The sequence below is a fragment of the Podarcis erhardii genome, assembly GCF_964252035.2.
Source record: "Podarcis erhardii genome assembly, chromosome: 6".
Classification (NCBI taxonomy): domain Eukaryota; kingdom Metazoa; phylum Chordata; class Lepidosauria; order Squamata; family Lacertidae; genus Podarcis; species Podarcis erhardii.
In genome coordinates, this window is record NC_138510.1 from 41,474,038 (window position 1) to 41,497,405 (window position 23,368).

Sequence of the window (23,368 nt, forward strand, 5' to 3'; positions counted from 1 at the left end):
GTTAGAAAGTTCTTTCTCTACAGTATAGTAACCTTCCACCTCACATCTTTAAGAAGGTGGACTCAGTCCAGGCATCCCCAACCTGCGGCCCTTCAGATCTTTTGGCCTACAACTCCCATGATCCCTAGCTAACAGGACCAGTGGTCAGGGATGATGGGAATTGTAGTCCAAAACATTTGGAGGGCCGAAGGTTGGGGATGCCTGACTCAGTCCATTGAGTTATTAAGTAAGAGAGGCCATTTGCTGATTGTAGATTCCAAAGGAGGGAAGGACAGAAATGTTTGTGGTGTAGCAGCTCTCTTTACTTTCTCCTTCAATACCTGAACATCCAAAGGTCGAGTGATTTGCAAGTAATAAATAATCAACATCATGTGTGTTTAGAGGCAATAGTTTAGCCTGTGAGAGAAGGCCATTTGAGATCCACTTAATCCAGGTGAAATTTTGAATCCAGTGGTGTTTTTAAAATAAATGACATACATTTTCTATTAGGTAATTCTGTCTATTTTCATCTAGGTATTGGGCAGAGTGAAAAAAGTGGAGAAATTGCTCCCCCACCCCCATTTGTGCAAGTAAGTTCCACTGAAATCAACCTTAGCTTTTCCCCTCTGCCTTTCCATCAAGGAAATCTTTCACACTTTTCTCACAGAGTAGAACTGGGTGGCTGTTGTTGTAGTCCCCTTCAACAACTAATATTTGAAGGTCATCGTTCTGGGTCAAACCCTCTCAACGCAGCTTCCAGAATCACCCCCCAAAGTAATAATAAAATGCTGGCAACCACCACGCTAACAGCAAAACATTAAGCCCAACATAATATCCTTAAATATCATGTTAAGTGAAGCTAGGGATTGCATCGCACACCTAGACCCATCGAAATGAATGGGTGTGGCTAACTCTGCTTCACTGATTTCAGTGGGTCTACTCGGAGTATAACTTAGTTGACCATCATAACGCTTGCCTCGCAGCGTGTGCTCGGGACGGGGCTGTTTACTGCAAAATAGACTTCATTGAAACGAGTGGAAACTTCCTACGTTTCCCTCGACAGATATGTGTGTGTATAATCTCGGTCTACCCTTCCCTTCCTTCCCTCCAGAAAACATCGCCGTCTGCGCTCTTCGGTCGCCGAGTCTCTTCCAATCGCCGCCTGGAAGCGCAGAGCCGGTAGGACCGGAGGAGAAGCCCCCGCCCCGCCCCCTCGACGATGCCTCGGGGTCGGGAGAAGCCCTTCTGCCGAACCCGACCAAAGCCAACCTCACTCCACCCTGGCGGCCTCGGCGCATGCGCCCTGGGGCTGGCCAATTTAAAAGGCGGCAGAGCGAGACACTGGCGGGTATTGAGCGCCTCTGCACAAATCCCGGCGCGGAGGGGGCCGAAGCGGAGAGGCGGCTTCCCCGGGGAAGGAGACATGCTGGCGGCGGCGCTGCTGCTTCTATGCCAGGTACGCGAGGAGCCCGTGCGCCTGTCTGGGCCGAGCCCCCTCCTGCAAGTCCGTGGGCACTCCCCGCCACTTTTAAAGACTGCAAAGCATCTCCTCCAGAAGTAGAGAGTTGTCTTTGCCCATGAATTGGAGCCGGGGGGGGGAGGTGGAAATCCCCGGGGATGCTCCTTGCAGGGGGGGGGGGCGAGTGCAGAAGGGGAGCCCGGCGGCCCCTCCCGGCCGGCGCTTCTCCGGAGTTTGGCGGGACGGGGCGGCTGCAGGCAGGCGCTCCGCGTGTCCTCCGCTGTGGGCGGGCGGCTGCTTGGAGGGCGCGCCGGGAGAGGAGCAGCCGGCTCGGCCCGGGAGCCCAAGGCGGCCCAAGGCACGCAGCGCCTGCTCTGCAAGAAGCCCGCCAGGTTCTTGGGCGCGATCATGCCGGATCTCTCTTTTGGGAAATCTTCGTCTCCGGAAAAGTTGAGATGGGGGCGGTGGGGGAGGAGGCGTGAGTCACGCACTGAACCGCCGGGTGTTTATTTTGGTTGAACTCGCAGCAGCCTTCCCTGGTGACGGACGCGTCAAAGATTCCCTGCTCGGCTGCTCCGATTTCCTGGTTCCTTTAACCTGGAGCAGGTGGGGCTGAATCAGGGCGCCTCGGTCCAGCGGGGCGGGGGCGATGGGGATGTTGCCGGTGCCTGCCTTGCTCTTGGACTGCTTAATAAGAGCCGGTCTGCTGGCTGGCCAAGGGACCCCCGCCTGCCCCGGATAAGCGGATCAACAAGCGAACTTCATCCTCCCAAGTCTCCCAGCCTTTCTGGAGCACGTGCGCTGCCGTCGGATCGACTTCTCTAAACAAGAAGTCCGGCTTGTGGAATGAGTTATCCCGGGAGATATAGGGCCGCTCGTCGCTTGAGAGAGCCATGAGTTGATACAATCCAGTTGCCGGCTGTCTCGTATAGTCCAAACACCACGCTTTTAAGAAGCTTGGCATGTGTCAAGGGAGAGAGTACAGATCCTTCATTCTTTGGCAGCATATCCCTTACTCCCTACTGTGCAACACTGGTGAAGCTGTTAGGGTTTCTGGGTGCAGAATGGGTAGCAACACAATGGTAGGATTCGGGGGGCCCTTGGCCCCCCAACAATTGATGGACACCAAGCAGTGCTGGGCAGCTGGTGGTTTAAATTTTCCAGAGCAACTTTATGTCAGAAGAACTATGGAAAATTTAAATGGCAGCTAGCGTTGGAGCCAAGTCTTAGGGGCTGAGGTCTTTCCCCCCCTCCAATAAAATATCTGAGGGGGTGCCCCCCAAGTTAATGGGCACTACCATCCAAATGGTGTGCGCTCTCTGTGTCTTCTGATCGATTATGCTGGGTGGGGCTTACCTGCCCCCCCAATATTTTATTCAAGTCAGCACCCCTGGCAGCTAGAGCCTACCATCTAGTGTGCTGCTTGAAGCACTGAACTGATATCCCCCCGCCAAGGAAGGGGAGGTGTCCAAGGAGGAAGGTAGGTGTCAGCAGTGGGCCTCGCCACAGATTCCTGCATTGCAGGGGGTTGGACTAGATTACCCTTGGGGTCCCCTCCAACTTTATGATTCTAGGGTGCTGGGCCCCCAGCAGCGGGCCAAAGATGCCAGGTGCTGGCACCAGTGCTGTGTATAACTGAAGTAACATCACTTACTATTTTGGGCCGTGTTTCCCCACTGCACTTTTGGAAACTGTTTGAAAGCAGCTTTGGAACTGTGAATGGAATCTGAACATGCCTTGTGCAAGGCACCCATCTCCAGGGTGGGGGTGCAAGGATAGGAATGGACCCTTGAATCACGAGGAACACATGTTGGCTGAGGAGGAACCCCACCTCACTTTTTTATTTACAAAGTCAAGGTCTGAGCACATCCTGCCAGGCAAAAGATTGCCACACAATGGGAATTGGCTGTTGACTATTTCTCTAGTTGATTGCCCATGTTTCTCTGTCAAACACAAAACTCCTGGGAGGATTTCATCATGTTTGTGCCACAGACAGACAACATGTAGCTCAGATTATGCAACTTGTCCCGCTGTTAAGATCCTTTTCCTAATAGTTAATTAAACTCTTATCTTGACATAACTTGTGTTCCCATAGGCAATGAGTAAGCAACTGTTCTGTCTTTTTGAAACAGAACAGCTATTGACTATAGAGAATAAGGAATAATTCATCTGTTCACTTTTTATGTAGTATCACAAGCTTTTGCAATTTCTGTGCTCCTTTTTTCACCTTTGCCTATAGAATACTGCTGTGTAAATCAAGTTTGCACTCTTCAGTATCAGCCGAAGCTAATCCAATAAAAGCTATTGCCTTAATTTCCTTCTTTTTCTAGCTTTGGGGAACCTGAGTAATGGATTCTAAGTAGCACTAAGCCTTTATGACAGGATGGGATATAACCCTAGTGTTTTAGTTAGGATTATCTGAGATACGGTGCACCTGCTAACGCAAGCACAGAGCAGTAGTTTAGTGCAATGATGATGGAAAGTGCAAATATTTGAGTAATGAGTAAGCTTACATGTTAAGCTCAGAACCAGTGTGCTGATGTTCTATTTGACTCCCTCGTAAAACTTTTCTTTGCAGTTCTTTCTCTTCTCTTCTGTGTGAAGTACAGAAACTCATGGAAACCTCAGTAGCCTGAGTAAGGGCTGTGGTTCCTGATTCCTAACACACTCTGAGGGACAAATTTATTGATGATGAATGCAAAGGAAGCTCAGGCGTGCTGCCACATCAGCACCCCTTTATGTGGTGCACATGGAATTGCTGTGCTTTTTTCCCACATGTGATACTCCTCTCCACATACCCCTCCCTTTTCTGTAGGAAAACTTTATATAGGGACCAGCAGTTTTGCTTTGTTTAAATTCTGTTATAAGGTGTGGTGCCGTTCTCTTTTCAGAAGCTAGTGCATAATATATTGTGTGTGTGTGTGTTTTGGGGTGGGGGGAACATGATCAAAAGGAGATTGTACTGCTAAGCAATAGCTTTAAGGGATTGTTGGTAGAGCACTCTGAAACAGGCTGAGAAAGAGTGTTTTCAAGAAAGCTGCATGAATAGTTAAGGGCCGGTATTACTAAACTATAACTCCCCTGAGCCTCAGCATTAGTATTCCACATGTCAACATTGGTATATTCTGTGCCTAGTGGTCAGCTAAGAGACATTGGATTGAGGTTATAGTGATGTGTTCTAGGTGCTCATTAATTAATAAAATAAAATAAATTTAAATAGTTATTAAATGTATATATCTCTGTTCATCTGGGGATCACTGGGCAGTTTACATTATATCATGCTTTTTGATGCTTATATATCCTTAGTCATTCTACAAATCTTCAGAAAATGTGACAGGCAGCAGGACAGAATATGGAGATGTTTGAACAATTGGATCAGTACAGTGGTTTGATAAGGTTCTTCTTTCTTACCATGTGTTTAACGCAGCCCAGCTTATTTCTGACTGCTGTATCCTGTTACAAGTCTAACCTAAATGGTTAGCAGCTTTAGGACATACTCACAAAGCAGTCAGTTTAGAGCAAAATGCAGTTGTACATCTGTCTATAAAGGTGGCAAGCCTTTGATCACTGGTAATGTCTGTTCTATGATCAAGACATATTCTAGCATGATGTTTAAGGAGAGATTGTCCTTAAGACACAGCACACCAGTATTTGTTTTAAAATCTGAAACATTTCTCATGTTTTGATAGAAGCTCAAGCTGCCTGGTCCCCTAGATATGTAAATACTTTTAATAAAGCAAACATAGTTGGATAAAGTGGCCTTGAAGGGCATTCAGTAGAATACATAGTTGCCACCACCCTAGCTGCATCTGGTTTGGCTTTCTGTGACACACTTTACATGGAGTTACCTTTGAAGAGTGTAAGCAAACTTCCGATGGTGCAGAGGGCAGCAGTTGGAGGTTTTGCTAGAGCTAGTTCTTTTGGAGCATGTGACTCCATGTGGCTCCAGTCTTTTTCCAGACCTGTTTAAGGCCTTTATCCTCTGTGGCTTGTAACCAGGATTCTTATAGGTTCACTTTTTCCTACCTAAACTTGCCCATCTAGTCAGTTGATTGGGTGCAGAGCCTTCTCCATATCGCCTGCCATAAGAAGCTGGGCTGTTGGTGATGCAAGCAAGGGGCTTCTTCCAACATCATGGAACTTCCTGCCTAAGGAAGTCTGCTTGGCTCCTTCACTGACTGCATTCAGACACCACCTAAATACTGTACCATTTAAATTTTCTGCAAGCCTGTGGCCTCACTGCCAGATTTGTCTTCTGTCCTTTGGGGTTTTCTCTTCCTTCAAATTGTTTTATTTGTTGTGGTATTGTTATTAGTTGTTGTTTTCAAGTTGCTGCTGTTGATCCTTGTACGTATCTCATGGTAGTCGAAAGGCTCATGAGCTGGACAAGTGGGCTTTAAATAAAATAAATAAATGACAGGTGAGGGCCAGAAATCTGAATAGCCTCTATGATGCAATAAGTAGCAGGATGTAGCTGTCTACCATGTTAAGACAGCACCTTCATGAGAGCCTGGAAGCTTCCACTTAAAGGACAAGTTGCTGCTGCCGTGCTTGTGGGCAGAAACAAGAGGTGTGAGTGCTGTTTTCCAGCAGCTAGAGATTAGGACCTCATTCTTGCCCCTTCCTCCCTTTCTGCCTCATTGACTCCACTTCTCCTGTGCCAGCGATTCATGCAAGAATTCCTCATTTTCTTCTTGCTTATCCAGCCTGTTCTCTGCCAAATTTCTAAATCAGCAAAATTTCAAATCTTCTTCCCAGAATCAAGTATGCAGTTTCCTACAGTTATTGCTCAATTGATTTCTCTAGCTGCTACATTTGAGTTTTTAATTTTGAATGCTGCAACCCCTCATTGTAGACATTTACACAAAGCCTGCTTATCAGCAGTATTTTAAGGTATTTTTCACACATGAGGTACCTATATGAGCTAGAATCTCCATTTTATTTACGTTTACTGTTTTAAATATTGTGATGATGGGCATAAATCACATAAATAGCACGGTGCAGAGCTCTTTTCTGGAGTATTGTATGTTAACAGTCTTAAGTGCCAGTGACTTTTCTTACTATTGCAAATATTTCTTATATACAAGCAAAGTGAAGCAAATTTTTTCTCGGTTTTTCAATGCCCGAGTTAGCAATATAATCTCGTAGGTTGCTTAACTTTTGACCACTGCTATAATGCAAGTAACAAAATTCAGGCTTCCTTACGTAAACTTCTAATTTGAAAGATGAAGAGATTGTCAAATGGCTGGAAGGCTCAGTTTCCTTCCTTGATGGCGTCTGTTTCACTGCCATGTAGCTCTGCTGGGGCTGAATGTAGTATGTTTCATGCACTGCATTACTCTTGATGGAATCTTGTCCGGGGGTGTAATCAGTTGACCCATTTGGATCAGTGAGGCTTTCCTCGTAGCTGAACTCAACCTGAGTTCTTCTGAAGCAGGGTTGAAAAAACACTTGTACAGTTTCCAAAGGGGAATTCACATTAAGTCTGTGGTTGCAAAAACTATGATGATTCTTATGGCACCTTCAAGACTAGGGATGGGGAAAGGGATTGAATTCATGTCTCATTTGAAGCTGAATTTATCACATTCGCTTTTTTCAAAACAATATGCAAACCAAAAGAGAGCTATCTGTCAAATTTCATACTCATCCAAATTTTGCTGTGCAGTTTGCCAACTAAACAATGCTTACAAAAATGCATGCATTAGGGGAAGTTTTTTAGGGATAATTTTTTCTAAACTTTATTTATTTGGTTTTTCAAATTAAAATTAAAAAGTGTGCATAAAATTAATATTTTGGCAAAAATAGCACACAGCAATGCATTATATTAGGGGAAACAACTTGCAAAAATGTGTCTATTAGTGAAAACTGCACATAAAAATGTGCTTATTAGGAGAAATTCACACCAAAATGCTGCTGAATTTTCATTGTTTTAAAAAAACAATAATTCTCATATTGCTGCAAAATGTCATGAAGAACTGAATTTTAGTTCAGAAAAATGAGAATCTAAGAGAACTGAATTTGACAGATGTGTCCATCCCTATGCAAGCCTTAACCAATTTATTAGGGTACAAGGCTTTTGTGGAATGGATTCATTTCATTAGATGCAATAAAGCACTGTTCTCAATTGGTAAGCATGTGTACATGAATATATAGAGTGTGTGTACAGTACCTGAGTATATGGTGGGCATGTACACGAGTGTAGGAGGGAAATTGTAAGCATTGGGGTCAAAAGGCAATGAAATTATTGCTTTGCAGCTGCCTTTATTGAAACTGCAGTAGATGAGATCCAAGTATACTCATACTGCTTTGAAGGAAAACATGTACACAATGTGGCTTTGAGATGGTTTGTAGGAACCCCATCTCATTGGCATGTATTTTCATTACATGAGGCTTAATTTGAGGCTCAAGCTGCAAGGCTGTGAAGAATTGGACACCTTGGTAAGGAACCAAATTCTTGGCTCTGTGGAACTGCCCAAGAAATTGCTGTGTGTTCTTTATTACTCCTCATCCTTTCTGCTAGTTCCTAGGAGGTCCTTTGAACTTGTGGCACCGTTGGTGTCTCTTCTCCTACCCAAATAGGAATCTGTTCCTGCTTTAAGTCTGAAAATATTTATTTTAACATTTTGCCAGTCTGAATATGAGAAAAGGCAGGCCCTGGGAAAATAAGGAACGGAATAGAAGGAAGGCAGCTCAAATAGCATTTTTTTGTTTTGTTTGGGGAGGCAGAGCGCGAGGACTGGAATATGTTCTTCAGCAAGCAGGTGCCAGGTCCGCAGGCACTCCATAAAAAAACCATCTCTTAATGCTTGTGTTGTGGCTGCGTTCTGGTCGTAAAAGTATTTCCCACAAGGAGATTGAGCATAGAGGAGAAGCAGCTCCTTCGGTGAGATATGGCATTGACCTTCCTTGCTCTGGAAACAATCTCTGCTCCAGCTGTTTATAGTCAGAATCACCTGCTCTGGGTTGACTTGAACAAGCCGTGGGGTTAATCATGCAAACTTCAATGAACCCCAGGCCTGTTTTTGCATGCAGCGCTCTGGTGATTTATGGTGTGATCTAGCAGCTTAGAAAGCTGCCAAGCCCATGACATCCCCACTGGATTGTAGTGAGTCCTGCAGCAGAATCTGGAGTTATGTGTGGCAGTTTCTAAAAATGGAATGTTCACGTTCCAAAAGTTCACTTAAAAGTTAAAATATAGAAATTTGTTGAGCTATGTAGAGTTCATAGGAGGTAGTAGCTCATCTCCTCCCTATTGTGCTATGATGAGAGTTTCTGTACTGATACTGCTAACAAGTTAATGTATATCAGTGAACATGCATGCTGGATTTTAACTTCCTATCCAAATAAATCCTGAAGTTTTCAGTTAATTTGAACTTCAAAGGCCAAGATGGTTTTAAGGCCAAAACAACTTTCCCTGCTGCGATGTTGTCATGGCTGCCATCTAAGGATCAGAAGCTGCTGCTTCATTATGCCTTAATTATTCCTCTGTGTCACATTTTGAGAACCAGCAGAGACCAAAGCTTGAGTGTTCCAGTTTGTGAGAACCTCTTCCTTGCTGCTCCTCCTCCTCCTGGAGCAGTAAACCAAGTACAAACCTTGACTTCCACTTTTGGTTTGTTTGTACTGAAACAAAGCACAAGTGCTGCTTCACACATAATGCTAAGTGAGTGCTGGGGGTTGTTGTTTTCCTCCTGGGGTGGGACAGGGAGGAGAGGGGTGGACCCAACTGAACAGTATGAACCAGCTCACTGATCATTCACAGGAATCCATAGCTTGTGACTTACTGTTACACACAAACCAAGCATCTTCCTTTCCTTCCCACTTTTTAATCAGGACTGGCTCTCAAAGCAACTATAACCTGTTACAAAGTTAACTTAATAAGGTGTTGAGTATACATGATTGTGTGTTTATATATACACACACGAAATGTGAACATTTGACGTGTGCTGCTGTTTGAGAAACAGAAATCTGAAATCCATTGGGCACAAAGAACTACTTTCTCAATTCTTTGGATCCTGGCGTTGGCCCTCACCTCCCTCTAAAGCAGAGAGTGGCCCTCTGGATGTTGTTGGATTACAACTCCCATCAGCCCTAACCATTGGTCACACTGTATTAGGCTGAAGGGAGTTGGGAATCCAGTGACACCTGGAGGGTCCCCAGGTTTCTCCACTCATCAGCAGTAGATCCAGGACATCAAGGGGCATGCTGGAAGAACTTAAAATCCTTGAAATGGAAGGAATGCTGCTGCAGTGGACTCCCATTTTCAGTGGATGAATTTTCCCATCTGAATCGCTTATCTTCTGCTGATTGCATCCTTCCTAGAGTACCTTCATATTGACACCTTCCATTTTATCCAAAACCTAACTTTTCTATGATGTCTTTGGCTTACCCCCAAGTACATGTAACTGCATTCGCCCATATTCATCATCTGCTGTTAGCTGTGCTTCGCCCCTTCATCCCACTGTTTCCCATCTCATGTTTCCTATCCCTCTTGAAGCATTCAGATCATAAACTCCTTGGGGCAGGAGTCTGTCTGTCTCTGCCTCCCCTTTCTCTTTCTTTCTTATTAGCTTTTACTTGATGAAGATACAAAGAGCAGGAAGAGGAAAACAAGCCAGTTCTCATTCTGGTCTTCCTTTGTGTTACATAATGAAGTTTCATAATAGCCAGGTGAAGTGGTTGCTGCAGAAGACAGTTCAGGGAAGAGTAGAGAAGCCAAATGGCAGTTTTACCCAGCCAAGCTGATGGAGGGAACTTCAGGGTTACCCTGAAAAGCAATTTTAGAAAGCTGAACTTTTATTATTTATAAAACACATAATACTTTAACCTGACTGTTTCACCTCTCCTCAGCTGCAGTCAAGTGTACTGAGTTACTGGGTGCATTGTTAGTGCTGTACAAACAAGTTGGCCAACTCTGTTCTACTACATATTTGTAGCAGAACCATCCTTGCTTGCCTTATACCAGTCAATGAAAGGTTGTGGACAAAGCTGCAATCCTGTGCCCATGTTCTTCAGAGTAAGTCTACTAAACTTAATAGGCGTTATTTCTCATTCACATACAGAAGACACTGCCTGACAAGGCATTCGTCAAGTGACAGTTATGCAAGTATGAAGTGACCTTTGGTTGTGATCTGTGTCTTGCACAATTATTCCCATTTTCATATGGAACGCAGGGGAAACATGACATAAAATACCCATTCAGATTAAATTTGGTGCATCTCTGTGGGGGTACCTCATCTTTAACCCTGGCTGGTTTGAGAGCAGTTGTGGACATTGGTGGATGTCTTGGGGAACCTGTGGCCCTCCAGATCTTGCTAGAATACAGCTCCAGTAATTCTTGACCATTGGTCATTCTTCTGGGAGTTGACATAAAATAACATCTGGAGAGTCACAGGTTCCTCATCCCTGCTCTGTAACTTTTTGCATGCTCTTATATACCATACAAAGTGAACTTCAGTGTCAAAACATTATGTGCTTTATAAATGATGAAGTTCAGCTTTCCATATGCATGCTTGAAACTTAACCGTGAAGATGTCAGGACTCATTTGTGATTGGGGATAATCTGTTACCCAACTACCCTTCCGCTTCACCTGTGTTTCCCATGAACTTTGATATGGTAAGCACAGCTAGAGGTGGGCAAACATCTCAACAAATGAAACATAAAGGGCTATTGGGAGAGAAAGTGTGTCCTTGCAATTTCCAGAGGCTGTCTGCAAGACTACTCTCAATTGCCACCCTGTCCAGGTGACGCACCAGTAAGTGAGAACATTTATAACTGGCCTTGTTTGTTCTGTTTAGCCATGCTGTGTATTAACACAGGACTGTTTGTGTTACGAGTGTAGGAGACAAGATCAGCCTACAGAGGGACATGAGCCAATAATCTAATGCTGAACCCAACTCCTTTTACTTTTTTTAATGAGATCCTTTATACCATCCTCTGATCATCTGGCAGCCATGAAACCAGTTATCATCTCAGCTTCTCTGTGAGGCTAAACTGATGTGCCATTTGCAGAAGTGGATAACTGGGACGAAAAAAAGGCCAAAATCATACCCAAAACATTTGGCAGATGATTGGAATGATAAAGTCAACACCGAGCAGTTTTTAGCTTTGTGGGTGGCTTCAGGGAGAGCTGAAACCTTTGCCATGAAGCTTTCATAAAACCCCAAATATTATTATTTAGTCCCATCAGTAAGTAGTTGTAATTGATTTATGGGCGCTGGTTAATAATTCCTATTAACAATAAGCCCGATGTGGTTTTAGGAGATTCACAAACTGGCTCTGAAAATAGTGTAATGCTGGATTGTAGAAATTGTATTAAGTTCATTCATGGGAGCAAAGTAAGGCAGCCCATTACAAATTATGTAACTTTCAGTCCTGCTGTAGAGACGAGCCTTGCCTCTTTTCATACCATTTTTGTATGATCTTGCCAACCTGCTGCCCTCTAGATGTGTCAGACAGACTACAACTCCCATCAGCCTCAACCAACAGGGTGGTAGCTGAGGCTGATGGGGAATTCAGTTCAAAACATCTGGAGGGCATGAGATGGGTGAAAAGTACCCAGATCCTCCTGTTTGCAAATGATCTTTGTTTCTAATCTATTCTTTCTTTGGAGATTGTGAAGAGGGAACCTGCTGGCTATGGTCAAAGAACACACACACACACACACACACACACACACACACACACACACACACGATGGCATTAAACATCTCTGGCAGGGATATAAATAGCTGGAATTGCAGACCAGAAAATTGCCATGGGGGAAAATGCATTAGTTACCACGTGATCACAAAAAGGCCCATTAGTATTGTGTGTCTGTCTGTGTCTGGGATCCAAAGTGTATTCTTCAACTAGGAGCAAAAGGTCATGCTCTTAAGTTCAGTCAGAAAAAAGTAATAAAATGTGGAGCCCTCTGTCATAGTCTCTTCAAAGCGTCTTACAGCGGAGACTTTGAACACTGTGTTTTCCTCCTGTCTTTCCTATAATGGTGTGCATGTCAGATATGACTTTTCTGTTGGCATTAAAAACCAGTCTCCCTATCCCAAGCTTGCAACTGAACTCCGCTTTGCCCTGTTAATGCTAGTACTCAATTGACCGGAGGGTTGGCTATGGCTTTTTCCAAAGAAGATGCTCTCTGTGTGGTGATCAGAGCTGCTGTTGTGCCCTGGAATGCAATCCTGAACCCTGAAAAGCAGGTTTTTGGATGGCTCACAAACAAGTCTGCTCCAACCCAGACCTCCCCTATCTAGCCAGTGGTTTCTTTGGACTTGGCAGAGGAAAAGTTATGTTAGACCATCCCATGGGAACTGCTCTATATTTTATCTCTTTAGATATCTGTTTCTATATTGTACACACAAACGGTACCAAACTGTTCTTCCTTAGAGAAGAAACATTTAGAGAGATGCACTTCAGACACCCAAGGATTGCATTCCTTATATTCAAATTATAAATGGCAGTGTTGGTACTAAGAGAAGAAACAGATACAGGAGCCACAGGATGGTAAAGACCACATGACTACCTACAACTTTTATGTGCTTTAAAGAATATTGCATTTCTCTGTCCAGGAGAGGGGTCTTCAAAGTGGAGAGAAATGAACTTTCAGTGCCAGAGACTTACATTTTGAGGGGGTTACATGTCCTCCAAATACAAGGTAATTTTTCTTAGTTTGGCTTCTGTTGACTCTGTACCTAGTGCACACCCTCAAAAGTAATCTTCAGTTTTGCTAATATAAATACTTTCATTTTTATCTTGTCTGGATGTCAGAAAGCTGAAGTCATCCTTGTGTTTTGACGAGGATTGGAGACATAACCAAAGTAACTGCTAAATTTTATATCTTCAAAAATGGGGAAACAGCATTTTTGCTTCTTTGTCTTAGTAGCCTTGGGTACATCTTGCAAATCTGTCTTTCCCCTAGTAAAGCTAATCCAATTATGACTGCATAACTCCTCCTGCACTCCATTTTAAGACTGTTACAAACTGCAGACTTTGGGACGACAACATGCCCAGCTTTTTCTCTCTCCAGCTCCCCCCCGCCCCAACCAACATTCATAGAGCATGATTAAAAGAGATCTGGAGAATTTGAAAGCTTGCTTACTGTGTCATGACTCTATGACACACTGTGGCTTTGAGATTATTCCTTTTGCTACGTGCCTTTGGGGAACTTGAGAAAAAGTCTTCTGGTTTCTGGGTCTTGCTTCTCCTAGCTGTGAAACGCTAGACCAGGCATAGGCAAACTCTGGCCCTCCAGATATTTAGGACTACAATTCCCACCACCCCTAGCTAACAGGACCAGTAGTCAGGGATATTGGGAACTGTAGTCCAAACATCTGGAGGGCCGGAGTTTGCCTATGCCTGTGCTAGACACTAGTATTTCTCTTCTTTCCTTGTGTGGGGTTGCTACTGGAAATGCTTGAGTGCTAGAGTAAAGGCTGCACTTTTTGGTGGGTGCTTTTGGGACCCATGAACCACTTAAAAATTGTGCAGAGTCTTACTGAGTTTTCTGCCTGTTGTAGCAGCTGCATTAGATGCTATATGATTTTTAATTGTATTTTTATTCCATAGAATTCAGACTAATACAATAAAATGCAAAATAATAGACAAAAGAAGCAATCTAAAAACAATTCAAAATAAAAATGAATACAGGCAACTCTCAATTTGCCTGCGTTTGCATGTGCAACTGTGTATGCACATGCTGTCTTTGGCACTGAAAGAGGGTGGAACGAGGCGGAATGCTCTGCTGACATACACACATAAAGAGCCAGAACGTAAGGGGGTTTCCTGTATTTAATGCGATGGATGTGCAGTCTCCCATCTGCAACCACAAATCCACAGACACACTGTAGACACCTGAATGAAGGCTGCAGATCCCTGTTGTCCACAGACCACAGTTTGGGAACCTCTGTACTGCACTTTATTTATAAGATTTTAGTCTTTGCTAAAGTAAATGTTTCCCAAAACTGCTTCTTACCTTGATACCCTGTCTGCTATAAATAATCGTGCGCACTACTATCACAAAATCCTTGCAGGTCCCCCTTATTCTGTGAGCCTGAGAAGAAACTCTGGGGTTCCTGTGATACCTTATGCTGAACTGCACCTGTCCATCAAATATGATTGTGTATATACATATTTTTTTCTTGCATAGCAGTAATATTCACGTAGGAAGGCAACCTTTCATGAAGTGACCGTAAGTAAACTGAACTTCCTGAATGGGTGACCTGAATATGCAAATGCTGGGTCGGCATTTTATAATTCCAAGGAACATAAACTCCATAAGATGTGGGGTTTTAGATTTCTGCTTTAGATAAGTTCACATTTCAGTTCCTTTTTCTAGTTGCTATTGAAACCTTTCTCCTTCCTCTTATCATTACCCTCCCCTTTTCCTTCCTTGCTTGCATGAAATAATAAAACCCCGACTGGCTCAGAAGGTAACTTAAGCCAAACAGGCATTAAATGGACTAATTTCCTGTAATATTTTCATCCTAGTAACAAGGCTCTGAAAGACAATTTTCTCCTTTTCTTCACCAAGGCAGGCTCACAGGATTACCAAAAAACTCATACAAAATAGGGCTTACTGCCAACTGTTTGGATGAGGTCTGACTCCCAGTGTTCTTACCACACCTGCTTTACATGCAGAAGGTCCCATGTTCTATCCTCAGAATCTTCAGGTAGGGCTGGGAGAGACCCCTGTCTGAAACCACGGAGAACCATGACCTGCCAGCATAGACAATGCTGAGGTAGTTGGACCAGTGATCTGACTTGGTACGAGCCAACTTCCTACGTTCCTTACATATGTGGGGCTGTAGAGGTGTGGCTTGGGAAGAGAAATCCACAGCCGGTGGAATCCCTTCTCTAGATTAGTTTCCAGCATTTTCTGCTTGAAACCTCATAAGAGCAAAGATTTGCTTGCATCAATAGGCGTTCCCCACTGTACATCTGGCTCAAAGGCTTGCATGCCGCTGGCTGGCAGCAGAGGAGAAAATGTCAATAATTGCCTTTGACAGCGTGACCACGCATGGTCACAAGGGTTTGCGATGCCGCTGTCTTCAGCCTGACCTTCCTGAAGCCTATTGCATTTTTCAGATTCTTGACACCATGGAGTGATGTTAAGCTGAGAAAGTCTCTGTCTCTGTCTAGAGCTGGGGCTGTGGGGTGGGGGTGAGGGCAGAGCCTGAAATTCTTCAGATCATGTGCCCTCCAATTTCTGGTTAGACTGAGTGTGAGATTAGACACTGAAGCTGACCTCTTTTTATCTATGACCTTGGTGACTTGGAATTGTATCCTCTAACTTTCTAGCAAGTGTGCATGGAGCCTGGGGCTGAAGGGGGCAGGGAACAGTGGATAGGGTTTTGGAAAGCTTCTTTACAGTAAGTTACGTATTATTAACAAGTGTGGAGGCATTGAGAAGATCCCCATTAAACCATTAGAAGGTCCTAGGCTGACCTTGAGAACCTCATGCTCTCCATTAAGCCTGCCTTACTGGATTGTGATGAGAATTAGGCAAGGGCAGCCCATTCATGAGGCAAGGTGAGGCAACTACATCAGGTGGCAAGATCCACGGGGGCAGCAGATTCAGCCTCCAAGGAATGCATTGCCCACCACAGTGATGGATGCAGTGTGCTCTTTGGAGGCCAGATCTGCCACCTGCTTGGCAACCCCCCCCCCCCCCGTGCCACTTCTGCAGTGGGCTGTCTGAGAATAGGAGGTGCTGCTGGTCTCCTCTCACCCCTAGGGAGGAAATGCCAGGGGGTGCCCTCTGGGGTCGCTTGGGGTCTGCACCCACCTGGCGTGATTCAGAGCAGGCCCCTTCCTCCCACAATGGCCTTTGATTCCTACTTCAACCATCTGCTAAGTAGATGTTCACTCGCCCCCTTCTTCCCTGGTGGGCTGGGAGTGGTACCATTTTGTGGTTTCCTTAGATGCCAAAATGTCTTGGGCCAGCCCTGTAATTAGGGTGGGGCATGTATGCAGTCTGGTGCTCCTTGGAGGAAAGGAGGAATAAAAATGTACTAAGGCCACATTCACACTATACATTTTGCTACCATAATACTGTACCACGTTAAGCAGTCATGCCTCCCCCCCACACACACCAAGAATTCTGGGAGCTGTGGTTTGTTAAGGGTTCTGAGAGTTGTTAGGAGACCCCTATCCCCCCCCCCAGTGGTTTAACAGTCACTCGTTCTTCCCAGGGAACTCTGCAGAGTAGCTCTATGAGGGGAGTAGGCACCTAACAACTAAATAAAAATAACAAATAATAATAGCTGTGACAGCCCAAGGCCCAATGGAGCCCAAAAAATCACCCCTCAAAAAAAAAAATTCACCCATCTGTGGTGCAGACCACATGTATCAGTTGTCTGCTGGCCATGAGTCTGATGTGTCACTGATCTGTACATTTGGTAGGAAGTTGGAGTAAAGGAAATGTCATTTTCCCTCCCCGCTTTCTCAAGTAACCTCTCAGGATACAAATTTATGACAATACCTTTGATCTTGCAATTGGGCCCAGATTTTTAAAGTGGGTTGAAACAATCTAGACTTGAAAGCAAACATCTTCACAGTGGGCACGGAGCGGAACGACAGAAGGCCTCTCCTCCTCAAATTCCTCTTGAAACAAATAGAGCTTGCATGCGCCAGCTCTGCTTCTCTGGACAACTTTTTGATCCTTATCTTGGAAACTGGAAGTATTTGGTGCAAACTTAGATGCTGCTCATTTATTGGTGTTTTAGGAAAAACAAAAGCCTCTCGCACAAAACGAAATAATCTTTCAGCATCGTGTGGGGAATTTGTGCGTGAAGCTCCCCCAATGGCATTTTTGGGGGCTCACTGAGAATTCTCTCTTGACAGGTTTGTGTCACTTAAATATAGGTTGCAGCTAAGCAAGGGATGGATCGGGATGTCCCAGAGATAACTGGTCCAGGCTGCGACTTTCCAGGAAGATGCAGAGGCCCTGAACTTGGCACTGCTTAGAAGGGAGGAAAAACGCCTTTGGGCATTGCTGCATAATACATGACCCAACTCCTTGAAATGTGGGCCCTTTCCCCCTAAATGAAGAAGGGGTGGGGAGGGGGTCAAGATATATTGTCAGCTCCTTTTCAGCGCTGCTGTTTTCTGTTACTGGATACGGAAAGGGGCTGAGGGAGGGGAGCGAAGCCACCTGTTGGATTTTGACACTTGGCGGGGGGAGGCCATTGCCCTTTCCAACAGTGTCTGCCTGTCCTCTTTTTCTCCCTGCCTGTCTCCCTCGCTGCTTCCCTCCCGTCTCTCAGGGTTCTGTTTACAACCATCCCATTGTGGTTCTTGGGCTGGAAGCAGCTGGGTGGACTGTTTCAGGCTCAAGTGTAATTTCAGCTTCTTCAAAAGCCTTTAGAGGCCACCCCCCCCTCCCGCAATCCCGGCCGCTCTACCCTCTGAAGAGGACAGCCACGCCAACAAGGGGATAATTTGATGGATTACTCTGCAGGGCTGAGAGGCTCTTGGCTAATCCCTTTTGTGTGTCTGTTGGACTAGACGCTGAGCAGAAGCCCTAGCCTCAGGCAGAGAAAAGGCTGCTCAGCAGGGTGGGTTTTACACACTGACATATAAATACAAGGACTCTGGTCATGTGGTGCAGGGCTTTAATCCCTGCCCACTACCATGGCCTAGAGGTTAAAGGGGGGGCACCTGTTTGGGGCTGCTTTATGTTTTTCCCACTTGGTTTGATTTACATTTTTATTCTTCTGTTAATAATAACTTGGAGAAGCAGGAGGGGGGAATCAGACAAGATGTTGGAGCTATGGGCATAGGGCGAGGGTGGGGCCCCCGTCTGTCTTGATGCCAGGGTGTCTGGAAACTCTGGCTGCTCATTTGACCAAACCTTACGGGCGCTGAGTTGTTAGCAGTTCTCCGTTTCCTGCACAGAGTTGCAGTTCCCGGAGTAGCAGAACAACCAGTCCCAGGGAATGGGTCAGCACCCTTCACAAACTACAGTTCCCAGGATCCTTTGCAGGGGGGTCATGACTCTTTAATGTGGGATGGTATTGCTTTAAATGTATGGTGCCAATGGGGATTAAGACTATACAATAAAAATGAATGGATAGCCAATGCAGACTTTATGCCTAAAGCACACACTCACTCCTGCTTTGCTTAATATTTGCCCTGATGAAATTTTGGTAGAGTTGAAAGCTTTGTGGCATTTTGGTTGGTCATTAATTCATAGTAAAGGGACTTTGGAGGGTTTAAAAAAATAAAAGCAGTGGTTTAACCCTTAGCCATGCATGCTAACATAGGCCATCTCTTTCTCTGCGTAGTTTATTTGGTGGGTTTCTTTCTGAGAAAAGCTTATTTATTTGGCATGCAGAGGAGTGACAAATATCCCCCCAGGAGATGACATCATTGTCCCCGATGTAAAATACGTGGTGGAACTGTGTCCCTCCCTGTCCCTGCTACCATTACATCACTGTTCTCATCACCCTTGTGTCCTGCACTTTTCCCGCAGAATTCAATTTGGCATGTGTATGAGGTGATTTTATCCCCACAGGTTAGGCTGAGAAATGGAGACTTCGAGGCCACCCAGTGAGCTTTGTGGCTGTTAGGGCTCTGAATCTGTGCCATACACACTCTGCCCACTTGGTCCCCACGTTTTGTGGCTACTCTTGAGACATGACGCTGTTCTGTGGCATAGCTTCTAGTACCTTTTACGAAAGAAGTCTAAGTTTCAGAAAAGGCGGGCTGCCATGCGAACCCTTACTGGTACCATAATCTGTTATTTTTGCCTCTGATTTTCTGGAGGGTCTTGTTTATTCACCATCACGTTAGTACCAGACCCCCTGACCTGTTTTATCTCCTCCTGCTGTGGTCATCTTTAATGCTTTTGATGAGGTATGCTGTGGAAAAATGAGGTGGTAGCCAGATCTTTCTCTCCCTCCACTCATAAATCCTCATTCACTCCTGTTTGAACAGCTTCAAAATGTTCCATCCAATGCTTGCCTTACTTTTAATCGTTCAATTTTATTTATAACTCTTGTTTTGAAACAGAAATAGTTTTTGAATGGCTGTTACTGGCACTCCCCACCTCCTTTCTGGTGAACGTAGGTTGCTGAAAATCAAAATGGAATCTCAGTGCTATAAATTGCCATTTTTTATTTTGGAAAGTCAAAACAATTGACAGGTGGGTGTTGTTGTTGGTTGTCTTTTGGCAAAGATGTTAAGATTTACTGCACAATACGGTTTATGTTTACACAGAGGAAAGACCCACTGTGTCAAATGGTATTTGTTTCCTAGTTAAGTATGGGGAGAATCGCAGCCTTAGAGTGTGTACGCATGGTGTGCCAATGTGTGCTCAGAGCTGGATGCAGGTGTCTTTTGGGGTTGCTATACATGTGATACCATCCCCATAGCATCCCTGTCTCACACTATTTGCCAATCTAAAATCTCAATCTAAAGCTCATTCTCCTGGAACAGTTATAATCCATTTTGTGCCAAGAATGTACTTCTCAAGTGCTTAGTGCATACATGTGTACACAGAGAGCACTTTCAGATCACCTCCTTTTGGAACAGGCCATGCCAGGGGTTTTCAACCTTTTTGAGTCCACAGCTCCCTTGACCAACTACATTCTTCCTGCGGCACTCCTGTGGGGCTCAGGAGCCCAGTTATGTCACCCCTTGCCTGCAGAGCTGGCAGCCTCTCACCCTTTTTTGAACACCCTCCCTTGTGGAGTGTTCCCTCAGCTTCCTCTCCCCTGTCCTTGGGAGTCCTCTGGGCAGCCGCCACTGCTGCCCCTGCCCCAGAGAGAGGTACCTCCTCACACTGCCCCACAAGGGCCTGAGATTTGTCTGTCCATTTCCAACAGCAAGGGCTGGCAGACTGGCTGGCTGGGCTCCCTCACCTGTTTGCTTGCTGACCCCAAGGCCGCCTCAGCTTCTGGTAACCAACACCCCCTGGCCAACCCTAGAGGCACAATTTGCCTGGGGAGCTTGTAGCCAGGGCTGCTGCAACAAACAGCTGTGCAAGCCTTTGGGAGACAGAGATGTGAGAGGGCATCACAGGAAGGGAGGGAAGGAAAGGGGGACCTAGGCCAGTGTTGCCCATGGCACCCCTGACTATCCTTCAAGGCACTCCAGTGTAGCACACTGGTTGAAAATCACTGGGCTGTGCCATTCCCCATCGCCATGTATAACTTGACCATGAATAAAGGCTGAATAGGAGGCAGCACATTAACCTGTGAGTGTATACTGTACACTGTATACACATCCCCACCTGTATACACAGATAGTAGCTGCCACTTTAGAAGATGTTATTTGTGAAAAAGCACACTGTGAAACAATGACCCATGTGCATTTTAAGGCCCACATGTGTACAGAACCTTAAGTTAAATGCTCACGGAAAACCTGAGAAATGCCTCCATTTGGCAACCGAATGCTAATTCATAAATCTTAGAGAGGAGACTCTACATTTCCAGACTGCAAGGTTTCTTGGTTCTTTGCATTTGTACACAGGGAAGCTTCTATATTCAAACCTATGTTTCTGCCTTCCACTTTGGATAATAAGGGATTTCCAGCAGCATGTCATTAGCCTTGCTGCCTGGTATAGGGCCAGTAATGTAATCGAGGCCTCAGCTCACCGGAAACCTGGAGCTAATTCAGGGAGATGAAATGAAATAAATTACAACTGTGCTTCCATCCCTTCCCTGCTACAGAACACATTTTAGGAAGTGGGGGTGGGGAAGGGGGTCAGGTGAGTTCAATTCCAACATACAAAATAGCCAGAATTACACCATGGTGTATTTCACATTCAGCCAGTTGGTTCCAGATTTTCCGGTACATTGGCCTTAAATGTAAACAAATTGCTGTGCACGCGAGCCATATTCTAGTCAAGAGTGACAGTCTGGGCTAGAGATCAGGGACAAGGCTGGGGGAAAATTGAATTCCAGGCCAGAGACTGGAAAGGAAAGGGACTGACCATATAACAACTGCCCCCACCCCCATTCATGATTGAGATCCAGCATGTATAAGCTTATTGGACTGTTACCCAAATAAAGGAGTACTGGTCAATTAATTACATGTGTTCTAGTTGGCTTTTAAATCTATATATAACAGTGAACTTTTGAATGGGAAAGGAGCATGTTTTTACATGATGAATGCATGTATTGTGGCAGGCACCGTATTAGAAAAGGTGTGAATGTGTCTGTGAAGAGAGAGAGAGAGAGAAGAAAGAATGCCTCTGTTAAGATTGTACTAAACCACCCTTCTCTCTCTTTTTCTTTTTTGGGGGTAAATTATTCCGTCAACTATAATTAACTATTTTTAAAAGAAACCAGTCACAGTATAATGCCCCTAGTTCAGCCTTTGCCAACTTGGTACCCTCCAGATGTTTTGGACTACAACTCCCATCAGCCCCGAGCCAGCTGGCTGAGGCTGATGGGAATTGCAGTGCAAAACATTTGGAAGGTTGGCAAATGCTGCACTAGTAGTAGATCAGTAGCTGAGGGAACCTGTGTGAGCATTGGAGAGTATGAGCAGAACAGAGGTGGGGAGGAAGAGAGGATTTGCTGCGGTGCCCATTTGCTTTTGGCCCATCCAGTGGCATAGCGTGGGGGGTGCAGGGGGGGCCGGCCGCACCGGGCGCAACATTTGGGGGGGCGCGCTCGCACTCGCAGCTCTCTGCCCCTACCTGGCTCACTCACTCACTCTCCCTGCTGTGCGAATCCAAGCCGAGCCGCCGGGTCGCCGCCCACTGTGTGTGTGGGGGGGGTGCCAGGCATGTGGGTTAGGGGGCGTAAATTACTTGCCTTGCCCCGGGTGCTGACAACCCACGCTGCACCACTGGGCCCATCATCTGCCACCCCATTGGCTCCAGTTTTCTGTCCTTCACAGGTATGGCCTTTGTGCCCTCCTGCTTTCCATGTGGGGAGGGCAGATTTGGATCATGGCTAGCACTTTTTAAATCTATCTTTTTTAAAAAAGAAAACTATGCGTAGTTCCCAAGTCACACAATTTCACACATTTATGTCCCGCAATGTTTTATTTTAATTTTAAAAACCGAATTTGGTCCAATTTCGTACTCGTAAAAATACCCGAAAGAGATGCCAGAATTTAATTTAACACAGCTGCCCTGAGGGAATTGCTGTACTTTGTGCTGGGAAATATGTTTCAAAATTTTCACTGATGCCCTGCCTTTACTCCATTAATATTGGTTCAGATATTGCCTAGTTGTACCGCAATGGAAGAGCGTCTGCTTTTCATGCAAAGCCCCGGGTTCAGCCTTTAGCATCTCCAGGTAAGCATAGTTAAGATTAATTGCTTTAGAGCTTGGGCACTTAGACCTGGTTAGCACACAATGCTAAGCCGAACTATAAGAGACCCCTGACCATTAGGTCCAGTCGTGACCGACTCTGGGGTTGCGGCGCTCATCTCGCTTTATTGGCCAAGGGAGCCGGCATACAGCTTCCGGGTCATGTGGCCAGCTAAGCCGCTTCTGGCAAACCAGAGCAGTGCATGGAAACGCCGTTTACCTTCCTGCCGGAGCGGTACCTATCTATCTACTTGCACTTTGACGTGCTTTCGAACTGCTAGGTTGGCAGGAGCAGGGACCGAGCAACGGGAGCTCACCCCGTCGCGGGGATTCGAACCACCGACCTTCTGATCAGCAAGTCCTAGGCTCTGTGGTTTAACCCACAGTGCCACCCGCATCCCTAAGCCAAACTATGCCTTGGCATGAATGAGCAAATGTGCTGGTGCACAATAATAATAAAAAAGCCACTGCTTTGCCCCTCTTCTGCTGTTTCCCTGTTACTGAGAGAACTTGAGCTTGTAGATTCTTTCACTCTAAACAAACCATGAACTGTAGCCAAAGCTTGTTCTTAGTTTACAATTCATGATTTATTTAGAGGGAGACAAACCATGAGCCTGCCTGGGTTCATGTACAAACCATGGCTTAGCTCCCAGTAGCATGGCAGCAG

The 23,368-nt window shown here is 45.4% G+C and overlaps 1 protein-coding gene across 1 annotated transcript in view; it reads left to right on the plus strand.

Moving 5' to 3' along the window:
• The first annotated feature begins 1,169 nt into the window (after nt 1–1,169).
• SLC45A3 (solute carrier family 45 member 3) overlaps nt 1,170–23,368 on the plus strand; it is a 40,151-nt gene continuing 17,952 nt past the window's right edge. Inside the window, exon 1 of the mRNA XM_081866722.1 lies at nt 1,170–1,435. The gene's annotated coding sequence lies outside the window, so the exon portion shown is untranslated. The remainder of the gene's footprint in view (nt 1,436–23,368) is intronic.